The sequence below is a fragment of the Hemicordylus capensis genome, chromosome 4, assembly GCF_027244095.1.
Source record: "Hemicordylus capensis ecotype Gifberg chromosome 4, rHemCap1.1.pri, whole genome shotgun sequence".
Taxonomy (NCBI): Eukaryota; Metazoa; Chordata; class Lepidosauria; order Squamata; family Cordylidae; genus Hemicordylus; species Hemicordylus capensis.
Window position 1 is genome coordinate 259,472,393 of NC_069660.1, and position 21,120 is coordinate 259,493,512.

Below are 21,120 nucleotides of genomic sequence, written 5' to 3' on the forward strand. Positions count from 1 at the left end.
GGTTATGCAAGTATTACTCTATTTCAAATGAGGTGAGCTGTGTCCCATTGTCAGCCAATAGTTCTTTAGAAAGACCTTCCCTCACAAAAACTGCAGACATGAACTGGATCACCTTGTTCATGGTAATGTTGTCAGCAAATGAAACTTTTGGACACCTAGAATCGGAATCCACCATCACAATAACAAATATTTATTTTGCGGGTTGGTTATCAAAAGGCCCCATCATATCTCTGTCAACTTTTTAAAAGGCACTGAAGATATATTTGTTCACCCAGGTTTTTAATTAGATGTATAGTTTTAATACTTTTAACGTTGGGTTTTAAATGATGTTAATGTTAATATTTAATTGGAAACTACCCAGAGATGCAAGTTTTGGGAGGTATAGAAATATGTTTAAGTAAAATAAATAAATAAATATCCGGAGCAAGTTTCCCCCCAGGGATCATTGTGATACTCTAATGGAGTCAAGGGGATGGTAAAAGTCTGCAATTTGTCAGTTACAGCACAAGCCATACAGTGCCTGATTACATTTTAAATGTGTACGTCCATACCAGGCTACTACAAACTTTATCCGGTTCACCTTTTAGTCAAGTTCACGCCCAGATGATCTTTGTGGACAAATTTGATTACTTTTGCTTATAAGGAGGTTGGCACCTGCCTGCAACCTTGGAGAAGCCACTGCCAATCTGTGTAGACAATACTGAGCTAGATGGACTGACTCAGTATATGACAGCTTCCTATGTTCCACCTCTAGGATTGAACATTTTCAATCCTCCACGGGTGTGCTACATTTCATAATAAGACTACTTTATCAAGTATTGAAATAAGAAGATTTAAGGCTGCAATCCTGAGCATACTTGTTTAAAAGTAGACCTCCTTGAGTTGAATGAGACTGATTTCTGTGTGAACATGCATAGGATTATGAGCCATCACTTTTTTAATTGTAGGAAATTTACAAGAATCAATTTATCTCTCAACAATCTTGCTTCTACTAATTCCATTCCATTTTCCTTCAGATATATTGCTGTATATTTATGTATATTGCTATAACAGCCAACACATGTTTTATTTCTATAAATCATGTTTGCTTCTACAGCTTTAATTGATTGATTCATTTTCCCCACCATCCTTGGTGATTTTGTTAGTGTGTGTGTGTATGTTTTTATTTTTCCTGCCACAGCTACTGCATGCTTAGACATATCTTTCTACCTGTTACTTTAAGGAAGGAGCCTTCATGTTCATCTGTCATGCAGATTAAATTCCAATAATGCTAAGCTCTTGAGAAGACAGAACACATATTTTTTAAAAGACAAATGGGACATTAAGGTTGCAGGCTAGGTTTGGCTGCTCATTTAACAAGTTTAAATTTAGAAAGGTTCGTTGGGCTTAAAATATGCATAGCTGTTGGAATGGGCTTTTATATTTCTGTGCTAATGAGGTATCCCATCCAAATAATTAAACATTCTGAAATTGGTATAGCTCTTGTCAGTTTGATTGTGCCTATTGTATCAGGGCTGCCCTTATTACCGACAAGAGAGTGCCTATTACCCAGTAAAGGTAATAAGAATATAAGAACAGCCCTGCTAGATCAGGCACAGGGCCCATCTAGTCCAGCAACCTCTTTCACAAAGTGTCCCACCAGATGCCTCTGGGGAGCCCACAGACAAGAGGTATATGCATGCCCTCTCTCCTGCTTTTGCTCTCCTGCAACTGGTATTGAGAGGCTGGTCCCAAATGCTGACACAGTACCTGCTTTATTGAATGCCTAGTCTGAGGAAGGCAGCAGACCAGGCACAAAACAGGCACATAAGCTCATATTTATGTCAATTAATTTATATTCAAGTCTTCTGTTTGAAAGTATTCAAAACAGGTGACAATGTAATCACAGAAATAAATAAAATAATAAAATGACATATTGCAATTAATTACCAAACAGTTTACCAAATTACCAAACTCAGATTATGAGCAGAAAACAATTTTTAGGCGGAAATGAGCTCATCTCTAAATATAGTTGTTCCTTGCAAACTGGGCAAATATGCACTGCAAGCTGGATATATTCAAACTTCAGGAGTATAACAAGGATTTTTTCATCCACTATATGCTAAGATATATTTTGTGTCACCCACTGCATTTCCTCTGCACTTCACCTTCTTTTTATCCCTGCACTTAACTATCCGTTCAAAATGTCTGTAGTAAAAGATCAGTCACAAAAGGGGTGAACCTATGATCTATTCAGATTTGATAATACATAAAATTTAGTAAATGTATCATTCTTTTTTAATTACAACTGGAGAAGCACTTTTTCATTTTAGTGACAACAAAGCTTTTCTGTATTGTTGTCCATCCTCCACTCCTGAATTAAATAGCTTTGGCAGGAAGATTTTACAGAAAGAACCAGCAAATACTGATCTCACGTCATCACGTTTAGTGAGCACTGAGTCACTGTTCTCCTTTTCACCATGAACACTTAAAGGTGCATCAGAAAATTCTTTCATTATCTCAATAGGACAAATGCTTGTAAAAAACAAAATATTGCCATTGTGCCGACCTAGCAGAATTGTGACTAGTTTGGTATCTGAATAATCTATAGGAATGATTCTTAATTAATAATAAGTAAAACTTTGCCCAGTACAAATTGATAAACTGAGAGTCTCACTGTTGGATTCTTGAGGCAGTGAAAGGAGAAAGGAGAAAAGCAAGACTCTTTTCTTTTACAGAATAACCTACAAAGTGATCAAAGTCTAAAGTCTAACCCAAGGCCTAATGCAGCCAATAGGACTCTTTTCCAATCAAAGCATATTATGTCAAAGAATTTAAGTATTAAAGTCCCTAGTGAACAAGCACACATCTTTGTTCCAGAAGAGTTTCCTTTTAGTCTGTAATAGTTTAAAGATAAAGAGACTTTGAGCACACAAAGATTTGTTCTAATAGCTTCAATTAGGAGCACAACATTACTCCAGTTCCTAACCACCAGTAAACATGACTGAGCTAGGATAACTGCAATGTATACATCTTGTTGTTCAAAAGCAAATGACATGTTCACTTTAGTTTAATTTGATTTTTGAAAGGCAGACTATGGTTTACATAGGATATGCCCTAGTTTAGAAAAACTTCAGCAAAGGTGAGACTGGCCAAAGAAAGGTAACATAGATGTTCAAGAAAGCAGAAGCCAACAACCTGAAAATAAAAGTTCTCTAGAAAAAGGGAAAGTTTTTGTTCTCTCTGCTGTGTGTGTGTGTGTGTGTGTGTGTGTGTGTGAGAGAGAGAGAGAGAGAGAGAGAGAGAGAGTACAGTGCATAACATATCCGATTAGAATTTTTCATAGCTTTTAAATAAAACAGCCACTAGGGCCCCAAAATTTGGCACTGTAACTGGGGTATTTAACCATGTCCTCCATAACATTTCCCTTATTAAAACTGCCCCACAAGCTCTTATGATACCTGTACATTTTGCCAATAGGGAAAATAAATTAAAGGGGGAGTGAGGAGAGTTCTCCACTTCTGGAAAAGATTGTACCTGTTGCCCTCACCTAGCAAATACATACACACACATTTCAAGAGCTGTGCTTCTAAACTCCCAGTAGGTTCAGACTACAGCCCTCTGCCCTCTGGAGGGTAGCTTTCTACCACAATCAGTGTCCAGGACTCCCTTCCGAGCAAGTGGAGGGGAAGTGGGCTGCTGTTGTCTCTCTCAGATAACCAGAGCTCACCTATAAGAAGTAGTTCAAAGGAAACATATTTGATCTTGCTGTTGTACTCCAAATGTTTGCATACTGTTGGTGAATTTGGAGGTCACAATCTTTGTGACCTACTGTTGGTCACAATTGGAGGTCACAATTAGGTAGATGTCTTTTTTTTCTTTTCAGCAAAGAAAATCTCAAAAATTAAGCTATACTTTTCAATAAAATGTATATATATCAGCAGCCCTGCTGAATCAGGCCCAAGGCCCATCCAGTCCAGCATCTTGTTTCACACAGTGGCCACCAAATGCCTCTGAGAAGCCCTCTGGCAAGAGATGAGGGCATACCCTCTCACTTGCTGTTGCTCCCCTGCAACTGATGCTAAGAGGTATCTCACCTCTGACACTGGAGGTGGCCTATAGCCACCAGACTAATAGCCATTGATAGACCTGGCCTCCATGAATGTGTCTAAGACCCTTTTGAAGCCATCCAGGCTAGTGGCCAATCACCACATCCCATGGCAAAGAATTCCATAGCTTAATTACATGCTGTGTGAAAAAGTACTTCCTTTTGTTGGTCCTAAAATTCCCGGACTTTGTTTCAGGGGATGGATGACCCTTGGTTCTAGTGTTATGAGAGGGAGAAAACTTTCTCTCTGTTCACTCTCTCTATTCCATGAATAATATTATACACCTCTATCATGTCTCTCCATAGTCGCCTCTTTTCCAAATTAAAAAGCCCTAGATGCTGTAGTCTTGCCTCATAAAGAAAGCTGTTCCAGGGCCCTGATCACCTTAGTGGCCCTCTTCTGCACTTTTTTGAGTTCTACAATGTCCTTCTTAAGATAGGGTGACAAGAACTGCATGCAGTACTCCAAATGTGGCCACATCATAGATTTGTATAAGGGCATTATAGTATTAGCATTTTTATTTCCAATCCTCTTCCTAATGATCCCTAGAATGGAATATGCCATTTTCACAGCTGCCGTGCACTGTGTTAACAATTTCAACAAGCTGTCCACCATTACCCCAAGATCTCTCACCTGGTCAGTCACTGACAGCTCAGACCCCATCAGTGTATATGTGAAGTTGGCATTTGCATACATTGAACCGTATTTGCCATTTTGTCTCCCACTCACCCAGTTTGGAGAGATATTTTTGGAACTCCTCACAATCGGTTGTGGATTTCACTACACTAAATAGCTTAGTGTCATCTGCAAATTTGGCCACTTCAGTGCTTACTCCAACTTCTAGATCATTTATGAACAAGCTAAAGAGCACTAGTCCCTGTACAGATCCCTGGGGGACCCCACTTCTTCCCTCTGTTACATTTTCTGTTTATGTTTATATTTTCTAAACTGGCAATTTATTCCCACCCTCTGTTTCTTGTCCTTCAAGCAGTTACCAATCCACACATGAACCTGTCTCACTATCCTATGACTGCTAAGTTTACTGAAGAGCTTTCGGCGGGAAACATTGTCAAAAGCTTTTTGGACGTCCAAGAGGCTATTCTCATGAGCAGCTAAAATTGGGCTAGCAGAGCCTAGCTCAATTTTAGCAGAACTTGAGAACCACCGGGCTCGCAGGCGAGCCTGGTTGCCTCGAAGTGGGTAATCCGCTTGCGAAGCCCTCCCCTTAGGGTTTCTGGATCGTGTGGTTCCGCAGTGTGACTCCGTGCTGTGGCAACTCATGAGGAGACATCTGACCAGGAGGCTAAAATACAGCCTCCTGGCTCAGGGGTCTCTCCAGCATGCTCTGCGTGCTCGCGCAGAGCATGCTTGAACTTCCGATGGCTGTGCAGCCCCCAAACCCTCAAGCCCCTGCTGGCTCCGTGACAGAGCTGGCAGTCATGTGGGTGGCCGATCTGGCCACCCAGGGCTCCCCCTCCGGTTATCTGCAGGGAGAGCGGCCTTAGCCCGCTCTCCCCGCAAACCCGCACTGGGCTAGTCTCACTGATCGTGAGACTCGCTTCCAAGTATACTCTATCAACCAGATCACCTTTATCCACATGCCTGTTAACAATCTCAAAGAACTCCGAAAGCTTAGTGGGGCAAGACTTGCCCATGCTGGTTCTCCTTCAGCAATGCCTGTTCTCCTATGTTTAACAATTTTGTCCTTAAGTATGCTTTCCATCAATTTAAGCTTAAGAAGGTAAACTAACTGGCTGTAATATCCCAGATCCCACATGGAGCCCTTTTTGAAAATTGGAGTACTTTGCAGTCCTCTGGTACAGAGCCTGATTGTTACATGTTTTGCTAGGAGATCAGCTATTTCACATTTGAGTTCCTTCAAAACTCTTGGATTGATGCTATCTGGCCCTGGTGATCTGTTAATTTTTAGTTTTTCAAGAGACTTTAGAACATTCTCTCTCATCACTTCAAATTGGCCTAGTTCTTCAGCCTCCAACCTGAGAAGCTCAGTTCTGGAGTGGGTATATGGTCAATATCCTCTGCCCTTAAGACAGATGCAAAGAACTCATTCAGTTTCTCTGCAATCTCCTTATCCTCCTTAATAATCCCTTCCACACCCACATTGTTGAAGGGTCCAACTACCTCCCTGGCAGATTTTCTGTACACTGCTCTGGGCTCCTTGGAGGAAGAGCAGGATATAAATATAAAAAATAAAATAAATAAATAAATAAACTGAGCTTCTGTTATGCTGGTTTTGAATATGTTCCATGTATATGTATATTCTTAGTAGGAATATATATATTCTTAGTAAGTATATTCTGTGTGTGTGTGTGTGTGTGTGTGTGTGTGTGTGTGTGTGTGTGTGTATAGATATTGATATAGATATATAGCTATAATGGCAACGCAATATGCATGATGGATCTGCTACAATATTTCTCTCCAGAACATTTTTAATTGCGTAAATTAAAACATAGAAAGAGGGAATTGCAACAAAGAACAGATGTTTTGATGTATATACGTCAGCTTCAGTGTTCTATATCCCACTGTTTAAAATCCACACTTCTATCCAAGACTTTCCTCCAATCTAATTAAACACCTGGGTAATACATTGGGGGAGGAGAGAGGAGGAGAAGGTTGATGACACACAGCTATATCTGGTTATCGCTGAAACTGAGAGAGAGAGAGAGAAACCTGGAAGAGGGAGAGTATTACACAAAAATATTATTTGCACTCTTTAATAGCCTATGTACTTTAATATTTCCCTCATTTCTTCTTTGCCATTAACCTCTGGCTGTAGTTTATCCCCATATGATACTTCTCGTCCTTCTAAGCCTGCACAGTCTGTGAAAATGGAGAAGGCAATTGCAAGCAAAAAGGGGTTGCCTATAAAATCACTTATTGAGAATGTGGTAAAAATTACATAAGGGAAACAGGAAGACATCTGGTCACCAGATTCAAAGAACACCTTGCAGATTCTAAATACATAAACAGGAAAACCATGGTTGAAACATATGAAAAATAAACATAATGGAATAACAATGCCTCTCAAAGTAAGCATTTTAGAATCTGAACATTATACACTTACAAGGGTATACAATGGGGGAAAGTCTTGGATATAAGTGTGAATTTTAATCAGTGTGATATAGAACACTGAAGCTGATGTATATACGTCGAAACATCTGTTCTTTGTTGCAATTTCCTCTTTCTAGATTTTAATTGATGCAATATAAACAAGTTGTTCTAGTAAGAACTAATCAGTCTACTTTCCTTTCACTGTCTCTATGGTGCAAATATGGTGCAAATATGGTGCAAATCGAGGTCCACGAGTTAGATCTCTTGTGCCTCAAATGGTCATGTCTCTGCCATCTTGGATCGGGGTGGATGTCGTAATTACAAACTGCACCATTAAGGTGTCCCTGTGTGTCATTCACTATAGCTGTTCCAAATTTGGTTCAAATCAGTTAGTCAGTCCTCAAAGGTTTATGCATCTGCCATCTTGGATTGAGGTGGGAGACATCATCACAAACTACACCACTGTGGCATCCCCATGTGTCCATTCAGCTATAGAAAATTTGGTTCAAATTGGTTAGACTGTCCACAAGTTAGTTCACTTGCACCTCAAAAGTTTACATGTCCACTATCTTGAATTGAGGTGGATGACATCATCACAATCTTTGCCATTGAGGTATCCCTTTGTGTCCCTACAGCTGCAGCAAATTTAGTTCAAATTGGTTAAGCGGTTCACAAGTTAGCCCACTTATGCCTCAAAAGTTTACCCATCCACTATCTTGGATTAGGGTGGATGACTTCATCACAAACTACGCCATTGAAGTGTCCCTATGTGTCACTCACTGCAACTGTACCTAATTTGATTTAAATTGGTTAGATAGTCCACAAATTAGCCTGTTTGCACCTCAGAAGTTCATGCGACCACCATCATGAATTGGAGTAAATGACATCATCACACACCATGACATTTGGGCATCCCTATGTGTGCCTACATCCGTAGCAAATTTGGTTCAAATCAGATAAGCGATTCACAAGTTAACCGACTTGCGCCTCAAAGGTTTATGCATCCACCATCTTGGATCAGGGTGGATGACATAATCACAAACTACACCATTGAGGTTCCCTATGTGTCCCTAGAACTGTACCTGATTTGGTTCATATTGGTAAGGCATTGCAAAGTTGATGGGGGCAGTGGTCACACAGACACAAACATAGAAGCCGGGTGATCTCATAAGTAGGCTAAAAGGTCTGGAGAGAAGTGTTTGTGTCTGTGTGTGTTTATTTTCTTAGTATTCAAAGAGAATTCCACTGAGAAATAATTCAAAGTCCTCTAGAGTCCTAGAGAAACCTGGTGAATAGTTTTATTAAACCTTATTGCGCTCTTCAGAACCCTCAGAATAATGTTTGCAGGTTTCTGAAAAAGCTCTTGAAAAGATGCATGAAATGCAAATGTCAATTCAAATTTTGCATTCAAGGGACATCGGGAGCCACAAGAACTGCATTTCACATTGTTCATTGCAGCTGCACACTGCAAATAGTACTCCTGCTTCCATGAAAGCTGCCCATAATCCTGTTTCCCAAGGTGGTCCCCTCACCTTCCATATAAGAAGGTTACTCTGATTACAGTGTTTGTTTTTCCCTTACCACAACTTCTCTCTTTGGGTCTGGTTAGTTTTTGACTTGACAAGCTCCCTCTTTTACATGGAAATGAATGTAATTTTTGCCTTATTTGAAAAAAAAAATGCGTGGAAGCCAAATGAAATTGGAGCCTCAAATGTATTACAGTTGGTTTGACCTTTTACCAACCAATGACCTTACTCGAGTAGTTGCATTTTCTCTGTCTGGATATAACAGACTTTTTTTTATTTTACTGCTTATACTTTATGGGTACTAAAAATAACTACTTGGAAAGTTATCAGTAATGTTTACTGTCTCTGCTGCCAGGAAGAGAGAAAGAAGATTAAATGACTGGAAGTTAACAAGACATTGAAAATGGCTTACTGTTACAGCATTTTCTCAGCCACTTTTGTTCCAGCGGCAAGCATGCGACCAGGGCACAGTGGCAGCTGGTGAAGTGTGTTTGGTGGGGGTGGGGGGAGTGTAGCCATTCCTATGGACTGGGAGGTATGGAAACCCCACACCCTTATTAGCAGTTGTCTTTTAGAAGCAGCCAAAGTGGGTAAGCAGCTTGTACAGCCTCCTGACTCTCCTGCCTCCAACATATACCTGTTGGTTTTGGTGCAAGGTCTCTTGCCTTCCTTTGCTGATCGACTAGCAGCGCTTTGCATAGATAGGAGCCAGTGACATCATTAGTACATACTTTCCATTCTGCAAAGTGCTGCACAAGCCCCTCCTTGCCTTGGCTGCCTCCACAGAAACCTTCATTAAGGATAAATGGCTTCCCGCAGTTGCAGTGCATGCTCAGTGACCATGACATTTACCGCTTTCTGTCCCCCCTCAGGAGCTAGCACTGTGACTGCTCGCCCCCATCCCCCATGTGGGGTGTGGCCTCTTTGCCTCAGCCTTGCACGATGAAGCATGAGGCAATGGGTTCTTTGATTGGCTGACAGGGCCTGGGGGTCAGGGCCTGCTGGGCCATTCCAGTGCCAGCTTCCCAGCCCCTCGCAGCCATGTTTTGAGAAGCGACCCTCCCTCTCTCCCTCCCTGGACATAGTGCGGGCTCTGGCTGGTCACCTTTTTGGGGGCTGGGTAGGAATCTTTTGGCCCGGTTGTGGTTCTTTTTTTGCCTACCTCGCACTATCGTTCCTTAGGTAGTTAGTTTTTTTCCTTGGTCACAATGGCAGGTACAGTGTGGCATACAAGGGTAGCTTAGGGTCAGTGAGCGCCTTTGGTGTGAAGAGGCGACAGTCCCTAGATGCTTTATGGCTCAGGGAGCACTGGCTTGGGATTTCTCTAACCTGAGGGTGGGGGTCGCAAACCTTAAAGGTGATATGGCTTGAGAGAGGCGATTCCTTTAAGCAGGTGCCTTGACACTTGGTTGGCTAAGCTGGAGAGTATCTGCCTTAGGACTGATGCTATCTGGAGCCAAGATGTGTCACCCTAAGTATTTAGGTGGGACTTATGCTGATGGCAGCGAGTCCCTAGCTACCTCACAGTAGGAGGTGGAGAGTCAATCCTCTTTACCTTTTCAGCTTGTATACTTTTAATGAGGTTTTGGCCCAATTTGACTCCCAACATATGTATCTCGTGTCTTCATTGGGTATGGGTGCAATGACCAGGTGCCTTTGTTGATGATTTAAGTCAGAGGTAGGCAACCTTGGCACTCCAACTGTTGCTGAACTACAACTCCCATCATCCCCAGCCACTAGCTGGGAAAGATGGGAGTTGTAGTTCTGTGACAGCTGGAGATTCAGGGTCGCCTGCACTGATCTAAGTTTTCTCTAAACTGGAATTATATCATTTTCTTCTCAGGTCTTTCTCCTTTCCTTCTATGTAGAAGAAATAATTATCTTTTCTATTTCTGTATTTTCTTTTCTATAGAGTTTGTTTGATTTCAAGGGATATCATAGAACTCTTTCGATAGTGAAGATTTGCTTGGGGAAAGGAGATGATTCAGATTTTCACTTCTTCCAACCATCCACTGCTGTTTTTAAAAATGTTCTTAAATTTTACTTCTGCTAGGAACTGATGCCAGAGTAAAGGCTGTGAAAGCAAAATGCTAAGGAAGACTCTGTGTCCATTCCCTAGCCATATTTGCATCTTTTTGCACCTGGTTAGCATGGAGCAGCTCTGATTAATTCAGTGACATTCCTTCAGAATTGCAATTATGTAAGTGAAAGGAGAATAATCTTTTTAGGCTCTTTATGCACTGGCTCCAGATGGGAGTTCAGAGGACACATAATGGATAAAATTGACTTGGTATCTAAACATTTCTTAGCTTAAAATCAAAGAAATTCACAGGCACAAGCTTACAATGTCTCACTGATTGCAGTACAACAGACTCTGCTAAGTGCTGCCAAGGATATGGTTTTGTCAGCATTTTAATTCCCAGCTAGTTTTCAGTTACTTCTACATCTGTTTTTTTGTTTTGTTTTAAATCACTTCTAGATGGAGATTGAGGAAATAGAGGTTTTGAGTCACACAATATTTTTTCTTTTAACTTGCGCATTCAATGGAAGAGGGAAAATTGTAGCTTCTGTTTCAGTCAGCAGAAAGTGTTCTCTGTCACAGTCTTCTTACAAAGATAATACCCTGCTGTATATCATTCATACGAAGATCAAATGATCCAAAGATGGAAGATGAATATGGCTAGGAAAACCCCAATAAGAAACTCGAGACTCTTTATGATAGAGGAGATCAATAAGAAAGAACATAAGGCTACACAGATGACAAAATGATGTACAGAACAAAAACCTTGAGTGTTCTCTTTTTAAGTATCTAGAAAGAAAAGGCCATTTTGTGAAACCAAAAAAGTAGCAACTTAAAAACTGATAAAAGGGAATACTTCCTCCGTATCACATTACCCACAGAGCTTGATCACACATTATGTTTCTAGTTTCTTCTCTTTGAAGTACTTATTATGTTGGCGATGAACAAACATAACTGAGAACAAAGCAGAGTATGACAATGGAGGAAGAAATCTGAGGTGCCATGTTGCAGAGAAGCTCATACTTTCATCAGGTTTCCCCTGGAGTTTCACAGTGTTTGGCCAGTGTACCCCACACTACTTTCCTGTAACACATTCTATTTTTATACTTTCAGCTTTCCTTGTGGCATCTAGTACTTACTGCTGTTTGTATCATCCCTACAAGAAATAAGCCACTGCTCTTTCCAATAGGGATGTGCAATTCGATTCACTGTAGAATCAATTTGGGTCAAATCAATTTGGGTTGAATCGGGGGGGGGGGGTTTGATTCACAGATTCTACCCTGAATCGAATCACTTTCAAAATAGAGGTTCCAATTTGAGGGGAGAATTGCCCCTGATTCAACCTGAATCAATTTGGGTAATTCACGCACCATTTTGAGGACTCTTTTGGTGGGGGGGGAGCACCAGCAGGCCCTGGTTCAGCCACTGGCCCCTCACTGCCACAGAGAAGGTGCACCACTACAGCGGTGCATAAAGTAACCTCCCGCCTGCCCCCTTTTCAACCCCCCGATGCTTGTAAAGCGAAATCCTTATCAGATTCCCCTTTATAAGCATCCAAACGAGTCGAACTGGGCCAAACTGGTTTGATCCAAGCCAGATCTGGTTCAGCTCGAACTTGGACCAGCCCCCCTTTTTGGAGGGCCAGTCCAGTTCGAGCTTGGATCAGCTGAACTGGTTTGCACACCCCTAATTTTAAGGCCAGTTTTCCCAGTAAAAGGGGCCTCAAAATGGCATGAGAATCGATTTCAGTTATTCAGGACTGATTTGTTGAGGCAGCTCCTTTTGATGGATCGGTTCAAGGGGTCTGCAACTCAATTTGACCTAGAATCGAATCACAGATTTTGATTCGTGCAAACTCCTACTTTCCAATACCTATCTGCTATCTTTTAAAATATTCTAATGGTGATTGACCTCTTCCCAAGCTGTTTTGGCCTCAAAATGTCCCTGATATCAGCTGGAGGATTTCATATTTTCTGTGTGCACTTATTATAGTACATGTAAAACTGTATTGCATAAAATTTGGCTCAGTCTGGTGCTTTTATTAGAATGTCAGATTTGGACCAAGGATCCCCAGGTTCAAATGCCCTTTCAGCTATGAAGCAGATTTGATGACCTTGGGCAGAAGTTATTAACCCTCATCAGACATTATAAACCATAGATACTGTATCCAGGTGCAGCATGACAGGAAGCCCCACCCTCTGTGCCAGCATGCTCTATAGCCCACATGCTGGACAGCATTCATAATTACAGGGAAGTTATCTTCCTGGCTACAGGAAGATATTGTGTCTGCAGACAAATGCTATATTCTTAGATCTCAAGGACATGGCAAAGGAATGAGACATGTTCTAGTTGGTGCTGTAACCATGTACAGCAGGCATAGTTTGCATATCTGAAAAGGACTATTATCTCTCAACTTAGCCTGTATCACTTGATCATCCTGTTGTGAGAATAAAATGTAGAGTGGTCAGAACTATGTATGCTACCCTGAGCTTTGATGAGGAAAGATGGGATGAAACTATAAAGTTGACTCATCACTTTTCAGACATTTTGTTGTGTGTGTATAGGTATCTATGTATATACACATAAGTGATTCTGTGGCTCCCTGATCACCCCACGGGAGCAACTCCACATCAAAGGACCTGGGGAGATTGCTGTGATGCATGCAGCAACAAAATGAGCCTTTTTCAGCATATGCTTCAATAAATAATATTATTATTAAGGTACAACCATTGGGCAGTGGCTGTTTTCACCACCACCCTGGCATCTAAGTTTTTCTCCTTGCCTTGTTCCTTCATGGGATGGGTCCAGACATCTTTCATAGGGACCAGTGCCTGTCTTCTGCTCCAGGTCAGGGCTCCCTTGCTGCCTTGAAACCCTCTGGTGATCTCCCACTTCAGCTGGTACCCAGAATCATCTTCATTTCTTCACTAGCCCCCTTCTGTGGGGCTGCCTCATGTCTTATCAGATGTAAAACATGGGCCCTTAAGCTGGTCCTATCTCCAGGCCACAGGTGTGGTGATTCCTGTGGATGCAAACATTTGTTGGCTTCCAGGCAACCCATTTGCAACCTATTTGTTGGCTTCCAAACCTGTAGACCTGAGGTGATGACTCAGGACCTCCACATGTGCCCCATCCTTGTTGTCCCTTTTTGGATTCACAGTCTGTAGTACATGTGTTCATTTTTTTAAAAAATGAAGGTGGGTACAGACCGCCTGAAATATAGGATACAGGTAGCATGTGTACTAATATGTACTATTGCATGTGTGTTGAGCATAATGTGTGAATACAGATCTGCATGTGCGTATACTGTACCGACTGTATGTGTGTTGTGGCTTAAACATAATGTGTGAACAGGGCTTCCATGACATCAAAACCTGTTTTGGACAGATTGTTGTTGAAAAAGTGCTTACACACTGGGGACTTCATATGAGGACTGCACAGAAGTTACAACTGGGTATACTGAAGGTGTATAATACAGGAACAGGGTCATATGTGCTGGCCCCATTCCCTGCCTAGGTATTATAGTATAATTTCAGTATAATTTCAAAAAGAGCCTACACATGTACGAACGATTCATATAGACTTTGTATAAACAATTTTTTAAATGTCAGAAAAATTCAGGGATCCCCAATCATGCATACATAGTTGATACATGGACAGTTTGTATGCACGTAGGCTCTTTTAGAAGTTATGCTGAATGTATGTAGGTAAGGGGCATTCAGCATAATGCCCCTTTTCTATGTAAGCAGAAGGTTGCTCTCAGGTGCCCTCAGCATATTCCGTTGTAGTAGCTGCCCAATCTTATGTGCACAGACCTCTGTGGTATATTTCTATGTGCTTTTTATCAATGTTATTTGTGGGGCGGGGGGGGGGGAGACAACATTCTCAAAATAACGTTGTTGTGAGCATCCACCTAAAGTTTATTTAGCTAATTTGAAATTTGGCAAAAGGTCATGGGACAAGGAATCTAGCATCAAGAAAGTAACAAGGGAAGGTACTTTGATTTATGTTTCAATAGTGTGTGTGTGTGTTTGTTTGTTTGTTTGTTTGTTTTGTTTCATATATCACCTGACTCCAAAAACTCTAGGTGGTTCATAACAATACAACAGAATAAAGCCTTTCATATTTAGCTAGGGGAGAGCAACTGACCCTATCCAGCCCCAGCACAGCACCCCTCCAGTGGCTGCTGGTGGTGGTCTACCTTGTGTTTTTTTTGTGGGGTTTTTTAAAGATTGTGGGCCCTTTGGGGACAGGGAACCATTTTATTGATGTTTGTTTATGGGGAAAACACTTTGAAAATTGTGGTTGAAAAGTGGTATATATACATAGTAGTTGTTTCGTAGTAGAAAGGGTTTTGGCAGGCCTATTGCTCTGTCTTGTGGCCTTTGGCTTGTGGGGGTGTCCCAGCGGTCCATCATGTCCCCCATGCTCTCCTCTAATGAAGTCTGTAGAAATATCTGCATGGAACTACTGCAGGGGGTCATCACTGGCTTGGGCTGAGGTGCCACTAGTATGCCAATGACACACAGCTCGTTCTCTTCTTATATCTGTCTACCAATTCTAGGGATGCAGTGGGAAGTCTGAAGCAGTGGTCCAGGCATTTAAAAAAAAAATCTTGATGAAAGCTTGGGTTAATCCAGATAAAATTGTAATCCTGTTTATGGGTGATTGTGTGAGCTTGGTTGGAGGACATGCTTGATCTATCTTGACTAGAGCTGCATTCCTCCGAAAGGATTGTGCTTGCAGTTTGGGGATGGTTCTGTATCTGCAACTGCCCCAGGATGTTGAGGTAGCATCTCTGAGCATGGGCAGTTTTGACCAGCTTCAGATGGTATCCCAACTGTGGCCCTCTCTGAATTTATTCTGCAGAATAGAGTGGCTAGAAAGGTAGTGGACCGGATTTTAGTTCCCTTCTAGGCTCAGTTGAAGGTGCTGATGTAACAAAAGAGACACACTGAGTGGTCTTTAAACAGTCCCAGGCCAGGTTACCTTAAGAGCTATCAGGACTGCACAACTTTGGCACCCCAGCTGTTGTTGTACTACAACTCCCATCATTCCTGATTATTGGCCTTTGTAGCTGGGGATGATGGAGTTGTAGTCCAACAAGAACTGGAGGGCTGAATTTGTGTATGAATTTGCCCATGCCCTTTGATCAGCTTCAGAGGCTTTGCTTGTTTAACTGAGCTACGCACAGCAGGGACGAGAGCACAGGACCTTTCCAGTGGCAGTTCCATTGTTGTGGAATTCCATCACCTAGGAAAATGTCAGGGTCCCCTCTCCTGTCTTTTAAGAGACAGTCGAAAGCTTCTATTTTTTCTGGGCTTTCGGAGGCTAAATTATTTTCTGTTTAGTCATCTTTAAACCTGCTTTTAGGCTGCTACTTTTTAAATTTGTTTTTCTTATTGTTCATTTTATGCTTGTTTTATATTATGTTTTTATTGTAAGCCATCCTGTGTCTGTTTTAACATTAAAAATAAATAAATAAATATAAAAATATAAATAACAACTTTCAAATATTAAATGTTTAATTTACTATGAAGAATGTGTGTTAATTTAAATGTATGGGATGGTTATCTCTTTCCAGTGCCACACTGTGATATATTGGCCAAGACTGATCTCTTAATTTATACCATCTGTAGCAAGTTCTTATGACAAGGACCTGCTGTCTTCTGGAAGTATACAAACTCCACTTTTTGAAGGTGCAGACAGAGCTAGATATTTGGTGTCTCTCACTATAAAATATGTTTTCTGTTAAAAAATATAATTGGAGAAACATGCTTTTTAAATTGTAATGTCATATAATTAAGGTTATAATCACAAACTGACTGCGTAGTAGCTGATTTCCAGGATATAGAATTGTTATAACTGTACCAGAGCCTGACTCTTCTCCTCAAATATATGGTACTAAATGTGTGTTCATTGCTTCTGTTCTTGAGTCATTCCTTTCTATGACATAGACATACTTATTAGCATCTACCCACATCTTACCATATAAAATTAGCTCATGGTTATAAGTTATAAAATGACAATTGAATTTGCGTTTTAATACAGCACCCACAACAAGCATTAGTATGTCAAGTAATTATCACCACTAAAGATTTACCTAGGTGACCAGTTAATACATGACCTACCCATATTGTTTCCATTAGGAGAGATCTTGTTTAAATACAATACTGTAATAGCAAGCCTATATGTAATTTTAAATTATGAACCCTAAATATCATTTGTTTATTATATCTTTTTATATGTAAATCACTTTGAGAACTTTAGTTGAAAAGTAGGGGTCTGCGAATGAGTTCAAGCTCGAACTGGACTCGATTAGAACTGTTGTGGTTCAACTGGTTTGAGCTCAAACTGGACCAACCCTCCTAAGGGGGGGGGCAGTCCGAGCCGAACCGGGCTCCGTTCAGATCAAACTGGTTCGGCCCGATTTGACCAGTGCTAGTGCTTATAAAGTGGAATCTGGTAAGGATTCCCCTTTACAAGTACTGGGAGAACCCTATGGGATTGAAAAAGGGGAGGTGGGAGGGATTGTATATTATGTGCCACTGCGGTGTGGCTCCACGGCAGCGGGGCAGTGACAGCTCCCCCCTCAGTTCATTCACTGATGCCCAAGATGCCAATATGTAGTTGATTCATTTCATCTTTCACTATGTTGAGCTTTCCCATATTCATGCTTCTTACGTTCCACATACCCACTGTAATTCTGTCTTTGCAGCTTCAGATTTTCTTCTCCCACATGGCAACACTAGCAGCTAGGTGGCCGAAAGGCTTTAACCGAACCACGTCATAAACTCTCTGTGTTTTCTTGGTTCAGCAGGAAAGCTGAACTCTGGAAGATCCTCAGCTCTTCCTCAGTATCATGTTGATTACCATCTGACCTGAGGGGGCCCATAACCTGGCACTACATCGACAATCATTCTATCTTGTCTATCCATGTGGTTTTCCTGGTAAAACACAGGAGTGGTTTACCATTGCCTTCTCCCTCACAGTATGAAATGATGCCCTTGTCATTGTCACTAAAATGACCGTCTATCTCCAGCACCTTCCTATATCATTGCTGCACAATATAAGTGCCTCCTTGCTCTAGCTGGGCAGCTGAGATGACCTTCATGCCTTGGTTTACCTACTGGGAGTGCACCTCCCAGCGTACTTCACTTTATTATCGCTAGGGGCCTCAAAAGTTGGTCCAGTCCTCTCTGGACCTCCTGAGAGGGCTGAACAAAGTAGTGCAAATGACCTCCATGTTGTTTATCTTGCTTTCTTCTGTGTGTCCCCAAGATCTGGACTTGATACTTTCTATCTTCAAAATTTGATCTCCTATGCAAAATGTTAATTAGATTTATCCACAGGTTCTTTATTTAGTGGATTGCAGGAACAGATTACACCTGCAATTGCACTTAATAAATAGCTGTGTGTCACAGTAAGTCAATCTCTTTATTGTTTTTGGCAATGTTTTTCCCAGTCATAGTCAAGATGAGTTTCATTGAGGAATGTACTTTTAAAATGACTGAAACTCTTAAATCTTAGTATTGGTCCCTTCTTCTTCTTATCCGTTCAGTCATGTTCGACTCTCGGTCAGTCTGTATTGGTCTCACAGAACAAAATTAATTTTCTTTAGTTCAAGGTTTTTGTTGCTTTCCTGCTGAACCAAGAAAACAACAAGAGGAGGTAAATAGACACTGAAATGCAAAGAAAATGAAATATAACAAAATATGCTGCAGTAGTTTTTCTTGCAAGCACCATGAAGTTACATAGCCAGAGGACATTCCATGGCTAATTTTGACTTCAAGAGAGCAGCATTTTGGACTATTCTCACAACACTGACGAGCTGAATGAAAGACTGAGATTTAATTATAAATATTAATTTATGTTGTCCTTGAGTATCTTTCATGGTGTCTTTATAATTTAGGGCACCATCCAGCAAAGGTTAAGAACTATTAAGTGACACTGATTCCAAGAGAAACCAAGGGACTTAAAAATGCATAAATTCTGCTAGTCCTGGCCAGTATAACCCATTTTACAGGCCTGTAATATAATTCAGCAATGTCTTGCTATTCTCAGCCTAAAGAGCAGCACAAGCAGCTCTTTAAGGGGCATTAGAGCCATCACACCATAGTAGAACCCCTTGTTTATACAAGCTGCAATGGAAAGATATGAAATGGTGCTAGTGGATTGGGAATGCCTAAGAAGATGGCAGAGCCACCACTGAGCGAACAGATTCAAAGAACCCAGACTGCCAAGGAAAAGGGCCACTAGAGTTCCTGTTGCATGTGACATCACACACAAAGGGGGTGTGGCCAGATTTCAAGAAGGCCTGCCCCAGTCTTCCCCATCTCATTTCCAGGCAGCGCTTGCTGCCTGACAGAATTTATTTCCTTTCCTCTCACGCTATCCCACACAAAGGGTGCTTGGCCCAGACTTCCTTGCTGGAGGGAGAAGGGAAATAAATGCTGTCAGGCAGAGAGGGGGAAAGTTTGCTTGGGGTTCTCCAGAGCCATGCCCCATGCGCTTGACATCATGCACACAGGGCATCATTTGGGGTGGGGGGCACGCGATTCGGCTGCCTCTGCCACAGACAAGAAGTCTGTCACTGCTTGCTCCACATAATGCCCAGGACCATAGTGAGCTAAAAGGGGGGATTCTGATTTACTTCATTGTCTCCACTAAATTGTGCTGTGAAACGTTTCTTAAAGCAGTATGAGAAAGGGGACCCTTGTGCCCCCCCCACCGGCAGTTCATGGCCCAGAAGTTCTAGGGTGCTGCCGAAAGAAGTGGCCGAAATCTGAGAAAGCCACAGGAGTCCAACTGGCTGAAACAAATGGGGACTGAGCAACTCAACTGGTACCCACTGAGGGGGGTCTAGATTTACATCTGTATTTGAGTCAGTAGAACTCATGGATAACGACTTCGCCTGCAGTGATGCTCCTTCACAAATCATTGAGCAGAGGATTTGCATGTGAACGATGCCAAGTCAAATGAGGCCTCAAAGTGAAAAACCTGTCCCTTATCCCTTTGGAATATTTGGCCTTAGGTGGCTCCTGAGCGTAGTGATGTCAGAGGAGCACCTAGGGAATTTTGGAGCCTGGACCTAAAGGCCTTTGGATCCCCCCTCCCCTGCTGCAAGTTAAGCATCATTTTTTTAAACACATAGGTTCTTGAAGGCACAAACCACACCACCCAGGACAGACTAAAGAGGATTTGGGGGCCCCCAAGGGGTGGAGAGGCCCAGGACTTTGGCCCTGAGGTCTAGGGGTAAGAGCGCCTCTGGATGCCACCTCAGTGGTTGCCAAGCTGCTAAGCTAGGGGCCCTCCAACAAGTGAAGGGAACGTGGTTAGAAACAGTTGGAAACATAGCAGCAGTAGTGGATTTAGAACCCAGACTAGAAGTCAGCTCCCAGTGCTCTATTCCCATCTGCCTGGAGGTCATGTGATGCCATGCTTTGGTAGACTCTGTAAGCTTCCTGCCTTTGATCCATGAAGACACGGCCTTGATAGGAGTTGATGATGAACCAGAAATGCAGTCAGGGCTCTCATTCCTTCCTAGCTGTGATATTGCCCATCGGTTGGCATGAATTGGATTCATACCATGCAATTGGGCATCATCCACCTCGGGTACCCAGCTACTGAGTCCTCTTCCTTTTGCATTGGGGGAGGCACCCCAGCCTTGGTAGTAGCTAACCCATTCAGTGACAAACTGGGCCCATGGAATATGAAAGGGTCCTACACTGCTGAGGTTCACACATCACCATTAAACACACAAACGTGAAATGATAGTCATCTGGTACACCCAGATATGAGCACCATAAGGGAAGGACCTGAACCTCAGACTTTGATTATCAGCCTTATCCAACTTAATACATACTTTAAAAGTAGCTTTCATGCCTACTAGATATTGCTTCCACTACCCATAGCCTTGGGTATTGTTGATCCCAAAAGTGGACTCTGTCACATTCTTCAGTCAAAAGTTGTAGCCCACTGAATGACATCATTCCAAAGTGGAGAGAGCAGTTTTCATCATAAAATGAGCCATTGCATCCCACCTTTATTATATAGTGGGCATCCCCTTCACTGTGATATCTGACCAGACCTCAATTCAATGACTGAAGTCAATGAAAAAGACAAACCCACAGCTGATGTAATAGCACCTCTCTCCAGCTGTATGCTTTTTCAGCTGACTAATGTAGTATGGACAGGATCTGCCCATATGGATACAGATATGCTGTCCCCAGTGGCGTACGTAGGTAATTTTGGCACCCGGACTGCTCCCGCTACGAGGCCCCCACTGCTTTTGGGGCCTCCTGCCGCCACCCTGCACCCAGCCCACCGCTGCCCTGCCACACCGAACCTCTGATAGTTTTTTTCATAATTTAAGTCACCATATGCGCAGCTGAGGGGTGATGGACGGTGTGTG

At 42.0% G+C, this 21,120-nt stretch overlaps 1 protein-coding gene across 1 annotated transcript in view; it reads left to right on the top strand.

Moving 5' to 3' along the window:
• The window catches only part of XKR4 (XK related 4), a 272,966-nt gene that overhangs the window by 183,017 nt on the left and 68,829 nt on the right, over positions 1-21,120 (top strand). The gene's annotated exons all lie outside the window — the stretch shown is intronic.